General features: G+C 34.8%; 1 non-coding gene across 1 annotated transcript; it reads left to right on the top strand.

The window, feature by feature from the left end:
• Window positions 1-8,475: 8,475 nt before the first annotated feature.
• Trnal-cag (transfer RNA leucine (anticodon CAG)) lies at window positions 8,476-8,559 on the top strand. The gene has a single exon. It is a non-coding gene; the product is annotated as a tRNA-Leu (tRNA).
• The last annotated feature ends 3,336 nt before the right edge of the window (window positions 8,560-11,895 follow it).

The raw sequence follows: 11,895 nt of genomic DNA, 5'->3' as shown, positions 1-11,895 counted from the left end.
TAAAACTTTTTTTAGAATCGTTTTGCAAGATAATATTTATTTCTTACAGTAAGCCGATGCGGAATTCGATTAAATATATATCCTTATTCTCTTTTCGTACCATACAGGAGGATTTGACAACAACCCATCAGAGGCTTCATACTACAATGACTTTCATACTCATTGTATTTCAGTTCAAATGCATTTTTCTCCGTCTGGCTTCATCAACTGAGAACGACATTTCATCACAGCATGGTTATTCTGATAGCGATGTTGTGTTTTGTGAACGGAATGACTACATACACTAAATTAATTCTAAAAGTTCTATATATTACTTTGGCTGCTGAAAATTCACGTCTAGGAATACGGAGGTAGATATTTGATTGGTCAATTTGAAAGGTCACCAGGTCGTGACTACTTACAGGATGTTATAGAGAGCGCAGAACCAAATCACTTCCCTATATACGATACGTTATCGTTTGCCACTGTCCAGGTTAAATGGAGTTTTCAAGTCTGGTCACCTGTCACTAATTTTGAAGAATGGCATGTCGCATACCTGTGAATAAAAAGAAATTAAGATCTGCCATCTTGCTAAATTTTTATGTCGGATGCCATCTTATGTTGAATTCCGCACCAAAATTTTACCAAAATTTTCATGAAATTCCAATATTGATTACCTCCCCATGTTAGAAACACACTTGACAGAATCTTAAAATTTCTTTACATATTATACATGTGTATGTATTGCCTAACCCAAACATTGAACATTTGAAACTGATTCGCCCTCAATACCCAATCAGAAGGCTCCGAAACATTCACTTCTCTCTGAAATCTTGTGCCCAAAAGGGAGTTTCCAGGAATCTATTCTTGGTTTGATTCTGCGGTCTCTATTAGATCCTCTATGAACCGAAGTGATAATAAGGATCTGCATGTTGTACAGATTGATAAACGCATTATGTTTAATCTTTTCGGCGACTTTGTCATTGATAAGATGAGATCGCATAGGAAGGGATAGGCTTTGAGGACATATTATATTTCATGTGGAATTTGTTTTCAATTAAAAAAACTTTCAGCATAAAATTCGTTAATGCTTAAAATATTGAAGAAAAAACAATCTATTTAATAAAAATGAATAAAAACAATCCTAGAAAGGATTCAAAACCAGTAATTTACATTTCATCAAAGAGCAGTATGGTAGTGATTGCAGTCCAATAGAATCTCCTAAATAGTATGAACTCAAGATGGCCGAGCGGTCTAAGGCGTTAGACTTCCGGTTTAGGATGTGAATGGACGGCGATTTCGTTGATCACAAAGTTCAATCGTAAGTCAACCTTTACGTTTGGGTATATAATCCAAATTGTTGCATTGTATTAACATATACATTTGTGCTTCGTATAAAACTGTGTAAATGTAATTCTGTGGCTGGTGCTCTAGCTTTTTGAGCCATCTTATGATGATTTTATGATGGACTCGGCCGGAGGCGGCCAAAATGGCCGCACGAAATTTTACAAGAAGGACTGCACGTACTTGGTGAATGTACGGGACAATAAATCAGTCCTTCCTATGGAACTTATTCGAGCAATTGAGGAAATATGTGATGTTGGTTCATTATATGCATGTGTGCCTAAGGGTGGGGACTCGTATGAAGTGACAATGAATGGAATGGCTAGCGGACAATTTTTATTAAATGGTGTGTTGAAGTGAAGGGGCGTACGTGTGAGGTCACAGAAGTGGTAAAATCGTATTTAGTAGTATCCTTTCTGCATATTCCTGCCTATATTTCGGATGATGAAATGAAAAACAAATTGTTGCAGTTAGGAGTGACTGTGCATTCTCCGATCAAACGTAGATGCTATCCGGGTACCGACATAGCGGACGGCACGCGCATCGTGAAGGTCAAACTACCCCCCGGCTTGCCATCACTTCCATATACTGTGAGAATCGAGAATGCATATTACCGAGTTGTACATAACGATCAAAAGAGAATGTACACTATGTGTCATTCTGTGGATCATGTGTTTAGGGATTGTCCGGAGTTTAAATGCTTCAAATGTAAAGGACAGGGTCACTTTGCGAGAAATTGTACGACCCCACCCTGTACTCGGTGTGGCATAGTCCGTGCTGATTGCATGTGTGACATGTCGCCTGTCAACGTTGACGAGGACATGGAGAGTTCTAGGGACAGTCATTCACGTGCTCTGTGCGAGGTATGTGGGAAATTTGAATGCCGGTGCGATGACGACACGTGCACAGGCTGTGGTCAGTTTATCTGTGTTTGTGTTGAGGAGAGTCCAGCGGTGGGGAACGATGGTGGTGTTGATGAGGTTGATGATGATGACGACGACAATAACGTCAATATGGAGGAGGGGGAAGCAGGTGATGATGATGATGACGATGATGTTGACGGCGATGACGAAGGCAGCTATGAGGGAAAAATGCAAGAAGATAAAGATGCCGAGAACATTTTGGTAGTAGATACTGGATGTTTAAATAATAGTGAAGAACATGGGAAGAGGGGGTTGCCAGATGTAGCAAGCCCCTCTTCCCCTCAGACGATTACTGAAACACCTCTTAAAGGGGTGTTTTGGGAAAAAAGTGAGGATTCGGTTGGGTCTGACATGGAGGACAGTTCGTTCATCCAGGTGAAAAACAGAAAAAGAAAAACAAAGCAGCAATTCATAAAATTGTCATATACAACCGATTCATCAAAGAAATCTAAACAAAAATAGGGTCCTTTTTGTGTTTTGTTTTTGTTATTTGCATGTAAAAATTTGTGTCATTCAACTGTAATGGACTAAGTGATATTTTTAAATTACAAAAAGTGTTTTCCAATTTTGAAGAAAAGAAAATAGACATTGTTTTTTTACAAGAAACCTTTTGGACAGGCACATTTATTTATCAAGTCCGTGATAAATGGAATGGTAGTGTATTCTACTCAAATGGTAATAATGGCCGGCAAGGTGTAGCTATATTATTAAGCAGTAATTTCAAAAATACATGTAATATCGTTTCAAATTTTGGAAGTCAGGGACGATTTTTACATTTGCAATTAGAGATGGATAACAATACATTGAATTTATTTAACGTTTATGCTCCTAATGTTTTAGCTGATAAAGTTGATTTTTTTAATTTCATAAATAATTATATTCATGATGGCAGTTATGATAACGTTATGATTGCAGGCGACTTTAACACTACTCTAGCAAAAATAGACCGGTCCGGTGCTACACATCATTTGAATGATTTAGGTGTTAAAAGTCTGCTTGAAATAATTAATACGTATAAAGTGGTTGATCTGTGGAGAAAACGAAACAAAGAAAGTCCAACATATTCTAGAAAACAGATCAGGAATGGCAAGTTATCCAAAAGTCGTATAGACTTTTTTCTTGTATCTAAAGCATTAACGAGCTGTGTACAAAATATTTTTTACACGGACACATCTTTTAGTGACCATGGATTTGTCACCTTGTTCTTGGATATTGAAAATGTAAAAAAGGGCCCAGGTATGTGGGTACTCAATAACTCTTTTTTGTTGCAAGAAGACTATGTACTGAAAATTAAAAATATTATATCTACTGCAGAGCAGGAAGAATTATTGGAGCAGGATATCTTGGTATGGTGGGATAATTTAAAGTATCGTATTAAAAAAGTAACACAGTTGTATGGTAGAGATCGAAAGAAGTTTTTGAACGAAAGGTTTATTATGATACAAAACAAAATTAGTGACCTTTCTGCCAAGTTAGCCGGCTCCCATAACCCTGTATTGGTACAACAAATGCACGAGGTAAAGTCTGAATTAGAGGCCCTAGAGGAAGAAAAATGTAAAGGGTCAATTTTACGGTCAAAGGCTAAGTGGGCTATAGAGAGTGATCGCAGTACGTCCTACTTTCTGCAGTTGGAAAAATATAGACAAAATTTCAATTCTATTAAGCTACTTCAAAATGTTAATGGTGAATTGTTGCACCAAACCAGTGACTTATTAGACGAGATTTCTAAATTTTACAATGAACTGTATTCTTGTGTCTCTGTTAAAGCTGATGAAACCGATGATTTTTTTATGTAATATCGACAAAAAAGTCTCCTGCAAAGATAATAAGTGTTTAGCAGCTGCCGTATTAGGTGATGACGTTGAGTTAGCTTTAAAGGGTATGTCTAGTAATAAAAGTCCTGGCCAGGATGGGTTAACCGTGGAGTTTTATCGTAAGTTTTTGCCCGACTTCAAAGAATTATTTTTGCGAGTTATAGGGGAAATTCAAGAAAGGGGGGAACTGTCAAGGTCCATGAAGCTTGGGGTAATTAGTCTAATTTATAAAAAAGAGGTGATAAGTCTAATCTTAAAAATTGGAGACCTATAAGTCTTTTAAATGTCGACTATAAAATTTTAGCTCGAATAATGTCTGACCGATTGAAAAAGGTTTTACCGTCTATTGTTTCGCCTTTTCAAAGCTGTTGCATTATGGGTCGCGATATCGCTGATAATATCAGTAATGTGCGTGACATAATAGATTTAGCTACCATGGATAATTTAGAAGGCTACATCATGAAAATAGATCAAGAAAAGGCGTTCGATCGAGTAAGCCATTCATATCTCTTCAAAGTGTTGGAGAAGTTTGGCTTTTGTAATTTTTTCATTAAGTGGATTAAAATATTTTACAATGGGATCTATAGCAGTGTGAAATGCAATGGTCATCTTACTAAATATTTCCCAATTAAGAATTCTGTAAGACAAGGCTGTCCATTGTCTGCATTACTATATGTACTTGTAGCGGAGCCCCTAGGTCAAGCTATACTTAAAAATGACATGATTAGCGGTATTTCAATTCCTATGAGTAATACGTCTGCTAAAATTTTCCAGCATGCTGATGATTCTACACTGACTCTGGCTAACAAAACTTCCATTGACCAGGCTTTTAATGTTTTTGAAAAATATGGCCGGGCTTCTGGCGCCAAAATAAATAGGGACAAGTCTGAATTATTGTGTATTGGTTGTGGACAGATGTCAGCTGCAGAATCGGAAGCTTTCAAGGTCAAATTATTACAAGAGTCTATTCTAGTACTCGGTGTTTTTTTGGGTCCAAATGGTAACTTATGTGAATCTTTGAATTGGGAACCTAAAGTTGCATCTATACGCAATATTTTAAATATGTGGTCCCAGAGAAAATTAACTATTCAGGTTAGGGCTACTGTAATTTCTTCTCTGTTGCTGTCCAAGTGTTGGTATACATTGACAGTAGCAAGTATTCCAGATAGATATCAAATACAACTCAAAACTTTATGTTTAAATTTTTTTATGGAATAATGGAGCTCACTTAGTTGGTTTTAAAAACTCTTATAGGGCTCAAGTCTTAAGGTGGACTACAATATCCGGATATAGACCTCAAAATGAAGTCCTTTAGAATTAAATTTGTTTTCAGGCTTTTTTACAATTCTGATTTATCACAATGGAAAGAAACATGCAAGTACTTTCTATCTAAAATAGGTGGTATGAATCTCGGATTGGGAGTTTTTAATTGTGTTCTTAAACTGAAGCAGCTTCAATGTGTTCCGATTTTTTACAGAGATATGCTTTTGGCTTGGTCCGATATCTACTCTTCTATTATTTTTGAAAACGGGCCCGAGAATGTTTATTGTCAACCTATGTTTTGTAATCCACTCATAGTAAATGAAAATGGTAAAACGGTGTTTGAGAAAATATTCATAGACTCAGGTCTGATATATTTGAAGGATCTTACTTACGAAGTTGTAGAGGGTTTTCTTCCTATCCAGGCAGTGGTTGAAATAGTCCAGGAAAAATATCCGGAAATCACAAGGGAGGAAATATCCGTAAAATATCTGAGACTTCTCAGGCAGCTTCCACTTAATTTTATAGAAACAGTTATAAACAACTGTTACATGAACACTGGTCTGACACAACCCGTTATATCACTGAAACTGAATGCTTCGGGGTCACGCACTATCCCACGACACACGCGTGACATTTACCGTGTACTCGCCAGCATGCATTTCACGGTACCCATATCGGTGACGTTCTGGTCGAATAGCTTCCAGGGTCAACAGGTAAATAGTATTTTTCGAGTCATACACGCACCACATTATCCGGTTGAATGCGTTGAAGTTCATTACAAAGTAGCACATAACGCGGTTTTTACTAAAAAGAAACTTCTAAAGTGCGGTATTTCAGATTCAGATGATTGTCCGGTTTGTCAGACACAGTCCGAGAATATTTTTCATATGTTTCTTCATTGTCCGGAATTATCGGACTTCAAGGTTTATATGGTTGGTTTATTAGAAAATTTATTTTCCAAGGCAAGTCCCGAGAATGTGAACTCGCTGAATTATGACTGTCTTATTATTTTGGGTTTTGGCGAGAAATGGAAGTATGTAAACGGCTTCTTTGTTAATTTTATACTGAGCGTGGCAAGATTTTGTATTTTTAAGAGAGGAGGAACATGTTGTTGCTCGGTGAAAAGAATGTACCAATTTTACGTTTTTTCAAATTCACGGTTAAACAATTTATTAAGTATGCATTTCATCAATATAAAGCACAGGATAATGCAAGGCTCTTTATGAAGTATTTTGAAAATAATAATAAAATTGTTTCTGTAGAATTGGATGGAGTGAAAGTAAATTTGTAAAGCCGTACGGGTATAGTTTGTCTGTGATATTTAGCTTACTTACATATGATGTCACAACTGTGATATTTTAATATTGATATTTTATCCTGTTGATGCCTGTATTAATTTTATGTTGAATAGATTGTAGTGCTTGCAATGTGAGGAACCCCAGGGGCCCCAACCCCTGTGGCCCTATGTCTTGGAAATTAAAATCATATTTTTAAGATAAAAAAAAGGCGCTGCGTTCAGGTCGCAGTCGGGTCTTCCCGGCGTGGGTTCGAATCCCACTTCTGACATAAAACTTTTCTTTAGAATCGTTTTGCAAGATAATATTTATTTCTTACAGTAAGCCGATGCGGAATTCGATTAAATATATATCCTTATTCTCTTTTCGTACCGTACAGGAGGATTTGACAACAACCCAGCAGAGGCTTCATACTACGATGACTTTCATACTCATTGTATTTCAGTTCAAATGCATTTTTCTCCATCTGGCTACATCAACTGAGAACGACATTTCGTCTAAGGCGCTCACAGCATGGTTATTCTGATAGCGATGTTGTGTTTTGTGAACGGAATGACTACATACACTAAATTAATTCTAAAAGTTCTAAATATTACTTTGGCTGCTAAAAATTCACGTCTAGGAATACGGAGGTAGATATTTGATTTGTCAATTTGAAAGGTCACCAGGTGATGACTACATACAGGATGTTTTTAGATCCTCTATGAACCGAAGTGAGAATAAGGATCTGCAATTTATACAGATTGATGAACGCGTTATGTTTAACCTTTCGGCGACTTTGTCGTCAAGAAGATGAAATCGCATGGGTAGGGATCGGCTTTGAGGACATACCATATTTCATGTGGAATTTGTTTTCAATTAAAACTTTCAGCATAAAATCCGTTAATGCTAAAAATATTGAAAAAACCTAATTAAAAGAATTGAATAAAATTATCCTTCCCAAGCGGGGAATCGAACCCCGGCCGCCGCGGTGAGAGCGCAGAATCCTTTTTTTATCTTTAAAGATAATCTTTTAATTTTCCCAGCAAATAGGACTCTCGGGATTGGGCCCCGAAGACTCCTCACATTTCATTTAACGTTTAATTAAAACATACAAAGCATACTTTCAATTATCTATCATAAGGTTTTTGAGTATTCATTCGATGTGTAAAAATTAGATATCTAAGAAATAAGAATTCAAATCATTTGCAATTTAAGGAAATATCACCACCTCTCATCAATGTATTATCTGCAGCAATATACCTTTTGATAGAGGGCGGAATCCTAACCACTAGACCACTTAGGATATATATGCTACAATAACATATGCACACGTGTTTAATGGTATTAATGAAACGGATGTAGGAATGGCTATGGTAAACGGTGTATCTGTGAACGAAAATGAAGACGCACTACAAAATCAAAAGCGCTTGTTGTATCGTAAAATAATCTCTTTGCTTTTTTTATAGCTAATAATCGTTATAAAAAATTATCTAGAACTTAATAGTATCATTTTATATACCGTTAGATAAAAAAAACCGCAATATAAGTCATATATTGCACTCTGAGTAATATCCTCAGTCGTAATGGAGTCTTAAATTATTAGATAATAAACATATATTTGTCTCGAAGTTTTAAAACTGATTACTGTCAGGAATTCTCACTAACAACTTGCACACATCGAAGAAAGTGTCCATAATTTGAAACAAAATAAGTACTGTATTATTTATCCTATAATGACGATATAAATAATTACTTTTTGTCATTTTAAGTATTTGTGTCCAATCCTAGAAAGGATCCAAATCCAGTAATTTACATTTCATCAAAAAGCAGTATGCTAGTGATTGCAGTCCAATAGAATCTCCTAAATAGTATGAAGTCAGGATGGCCGAGCGGTCTAAGGCGCTGCGTTCAGGTCGCAATCGGGTCTTCCCGGCGTGGGTTCGAATCCCACTTCTGACATTAAACTTTTTTTAGAATCGTTTTGCAAGATAATATTTATTTCTTACAGTAAGCCGATGCGGAATTCGATTAAAATACATATCCTTATTCTCTTTTCGTACCATACAGGAGGATTTGACAACAACCCATCAGAGGCTTCATACTATGATCACTTTCATACTCATTGTATTTCAGTTCAAATGCATTTTTCTCCATCTGGCTACATCAACTGAGAACGACATTTCATCACAGCATGGTTATTCTGATAGCGATGTTGTGTTTTGTGAACGGAATGACTACATACACTAAATTAATTCTAAAAGTTCTATATATTACTTTGGCTGCTGAAAATTCACGTCTAGGAATACGGAGGTAGATATTTGATTGGTCAATTTGAAAGGTCAAGAGGTCGTGACTACTTACAGGATGTTATAGAGACCGCAGAACCAAATCAATTCTCTATATACGATACGTTAACGTTTGCCACTGTCCAGGTTAAATGGAGTTTTCAAGTCTGGTCACCTGTCACTAATTTTGAAGAATGGCATCTCGCATACCTGTGGATAAAAAGAAATTAAGATTCGCCCTCTTGCTAAACTTTTATGTTTGGGTGCCATCTTATGTTGAATTCTGCACCAAAATTTTACCAAAATTTTCATGAAATTCCAATATTGATTACCTCCCCTGTCAGAAAAACACTTGACAGAATTTTAAAATTTCTTTACATATTTTATCATAGTACTGAAAGTACTAAATGGCTCGGTCTCAATGATTGGAGGATATATTTCTAAAGTCAACATTTTTTTTTTGACAATAAGAAATAAAGTTTGCTAGTGTTCCTTCCAGTTTGGACTTTTGAGGATTCCTTGGACACCAAGGTGTTAAATAAGAAACATGTACTAAACTCTTAGGAGCCCATTCTAATATTTCCTATGGTGTTATATGCCAAATGACTTTATAGCATCTTTAAACTTTTTCCTTGTTAATTTGATGTCAATTAAAATGTCCATTCTCAATTGCTATTCTCATTAAGTTCCTGGGACCAAAGTATCAGTTAACAAGTATTGTTTTGCAGCAGAGAAAGACAAGAGGCATATTTTTCTATGCCAAAATGTCTTAAATATAGAATATGTCAGTCCTCAAGAAGACTTATCAATATAGTCATACCATTTCTGAATAAACTGGTCAATTGGTCTACTTTTAACAAGTTTTTGTAATTAGTCTTTTGTAAAACAGCAAGTTGATTGATATATCCAAACATGATTTAAACTAGCTCTGATAAAATATCTTAAACATCTTACAGCCATTTAAACAAGAGCTGTCGGAGAACAGCAAAGCTCGCCTATTCAGAAGAAGTTGTTGTTCAAGTATTTACTATTTAAACATGGAAATATGACAAATTAACAGACTAAAAAAAAACTAAAGGGCCCCAAATTGGTTGTATTATCACGTTCAGCATCCATACACATTAGGAAAATAAAATCATAAACATTTATGATGACTTAAGCTTAAACAATAGACAAAATAGAAACTTGCTCAAAAACTTTAACGTGAAATATGACAAATTAACAGACTCAAAAAACCCCTAAAGGGCCCAAAATTGGTTGTATTATCACGTTCAGCATCCATACACATTAGGAAAATAAAATCAGAAACATTTATGATGACTTAAGCTTAAACAATTGACGAAACAGAAGCTTGCTCAAAAACTTTAACGTGAAATGGGACGCCAACGCTGACGCCGACGCCGACGCCGGGGGTGACAACATTAGCTCCCCCCTATTCTTCGAATAGGCGAGCTAAAAACGTCTGGTCTATTTTCATGTTAAGTATACATTATGCCAAAAAGTAATCATTCTACATTTTATTCCAATATCAATTGGGTATCTTGTTAGCTCGCCATAAACCATGAATTGTTTTATACACTTTTTTAACTTGAGGAAATTACAAATGATTTTTTTTCTACAATATTTGTATTTTCAAATCCCCATACTTCTGATGAGTATAATAAAACTGGCATTACAAGTGACTTAAATATTTTCAGTTTAAAATCAACAGGAAGGGATACATTCCTTTGTTTCTTAAAAATAGTAGACACTGATTTAATTGTTTGTTCAGCAGTTTTTTCCTTTTCTTTAAAAACGCTACCATTAATGTTAAAAAATATACATAGATATGTATACCCTTCTTATCAAAATAATTCTATATCCCATAACGTAAACTGGTGTTGTTGGGCCAATTTACGTTTTGAGAATATTACAACTTTTATCTTTCTGATATATTAGATTATAATTTCCATATAATGCAATAATGTAATGCAATATTATTCAAATCCGTTTAACATTTGTTGTAGAACAGTGTCATCGCCATATAAAATGATAAAAGTTTGGGATACATTTCAATATTATCTGTAAATAATTTGTCAATAGTTGTCAGACAATTAACATTCTTTTTCCGCCAGATAAGATTCCAAGTCATCAAGGTATATTGAAAATAGGAAAGGAGATATAAATAAGGTACATACTGTGCATGTATATGTTCAATGTAAATTAACAATGTAAGCTGATCTTGCAGAATTGCCTTACAGCGTTATAATAAATGCAGTTGTCTCATTGCATTGGATATAATTGATTTAAGGCAGTTCATGTGGCGACCGAAAAAGGTAAAATCACCATTTTCAGAGTGATCAGAGAAGATTGATAGTCAAGGAGGGAAAACATAAGACAACCTGTGTTATGCAAATTAATATCTAATTTATTTTGAATAAAGTATGCCGAAGATGATGATTAGTGTATTATTAACAATAATCTTAATATGTTTTCTAAAAATATTAACAACTTATGTCATATTGTGTTATAAATTTAATGTTTTATTTATTCTTTTTATTTCAAGCATGTAGATGTCATAGAAAATAAACAAATACCAAGTATATGCATATTAAAGTAAAATTCACAAATCACAACACTAATGTGTATTGTATATATGGAATGAAGATGATGATGGTAATTATTTGGATCAAATATGTTTACAACATTAAATGTATTATATATATGGAATTTGAATATGATGATAGTAATTATTTTCATATCAAAAACTATTACAGTATTAAGCTACCACAGTTGAAAATGATTTCTTTCATTTTGTTCACACATTTTTTCTCCTGGACTGGTTCCAATTGAAATGATACTTGCATGTAGACATTCTGTAAAACATAAGAAAAAACAATAAATGTATTAACAGAGTAATTCCCGAAAAGGCTAATATCATATAATTAAACATTTTTTTTAAATAACAATACCAGTTTAGAGTAAATATTATTGAAATTTATCTTCTGTTGATCTTTAGTCCTCCTGTTCT

Source organism: Argopecten irradians, unplaced genomic scaffold (genome assembly GCF_041381155.1).
Source record: "Argopecten irradians isolate NY unplaced genomic scaffold, Ai_NY scaffold_0423, whole genome shotgun sequence".
NCBI classification, from domain to species: domain Eukaryota; kingdom Metazoa; phylum Mollusca; class Bivalvia; order Pectinida; family Pectinidae; genus Argopecten; species Argopecten irradians.
Note: the sequence above shows the minus strand (reverse complement) of the source record. Positions and strands in the feature narration are given on the sequence as shown.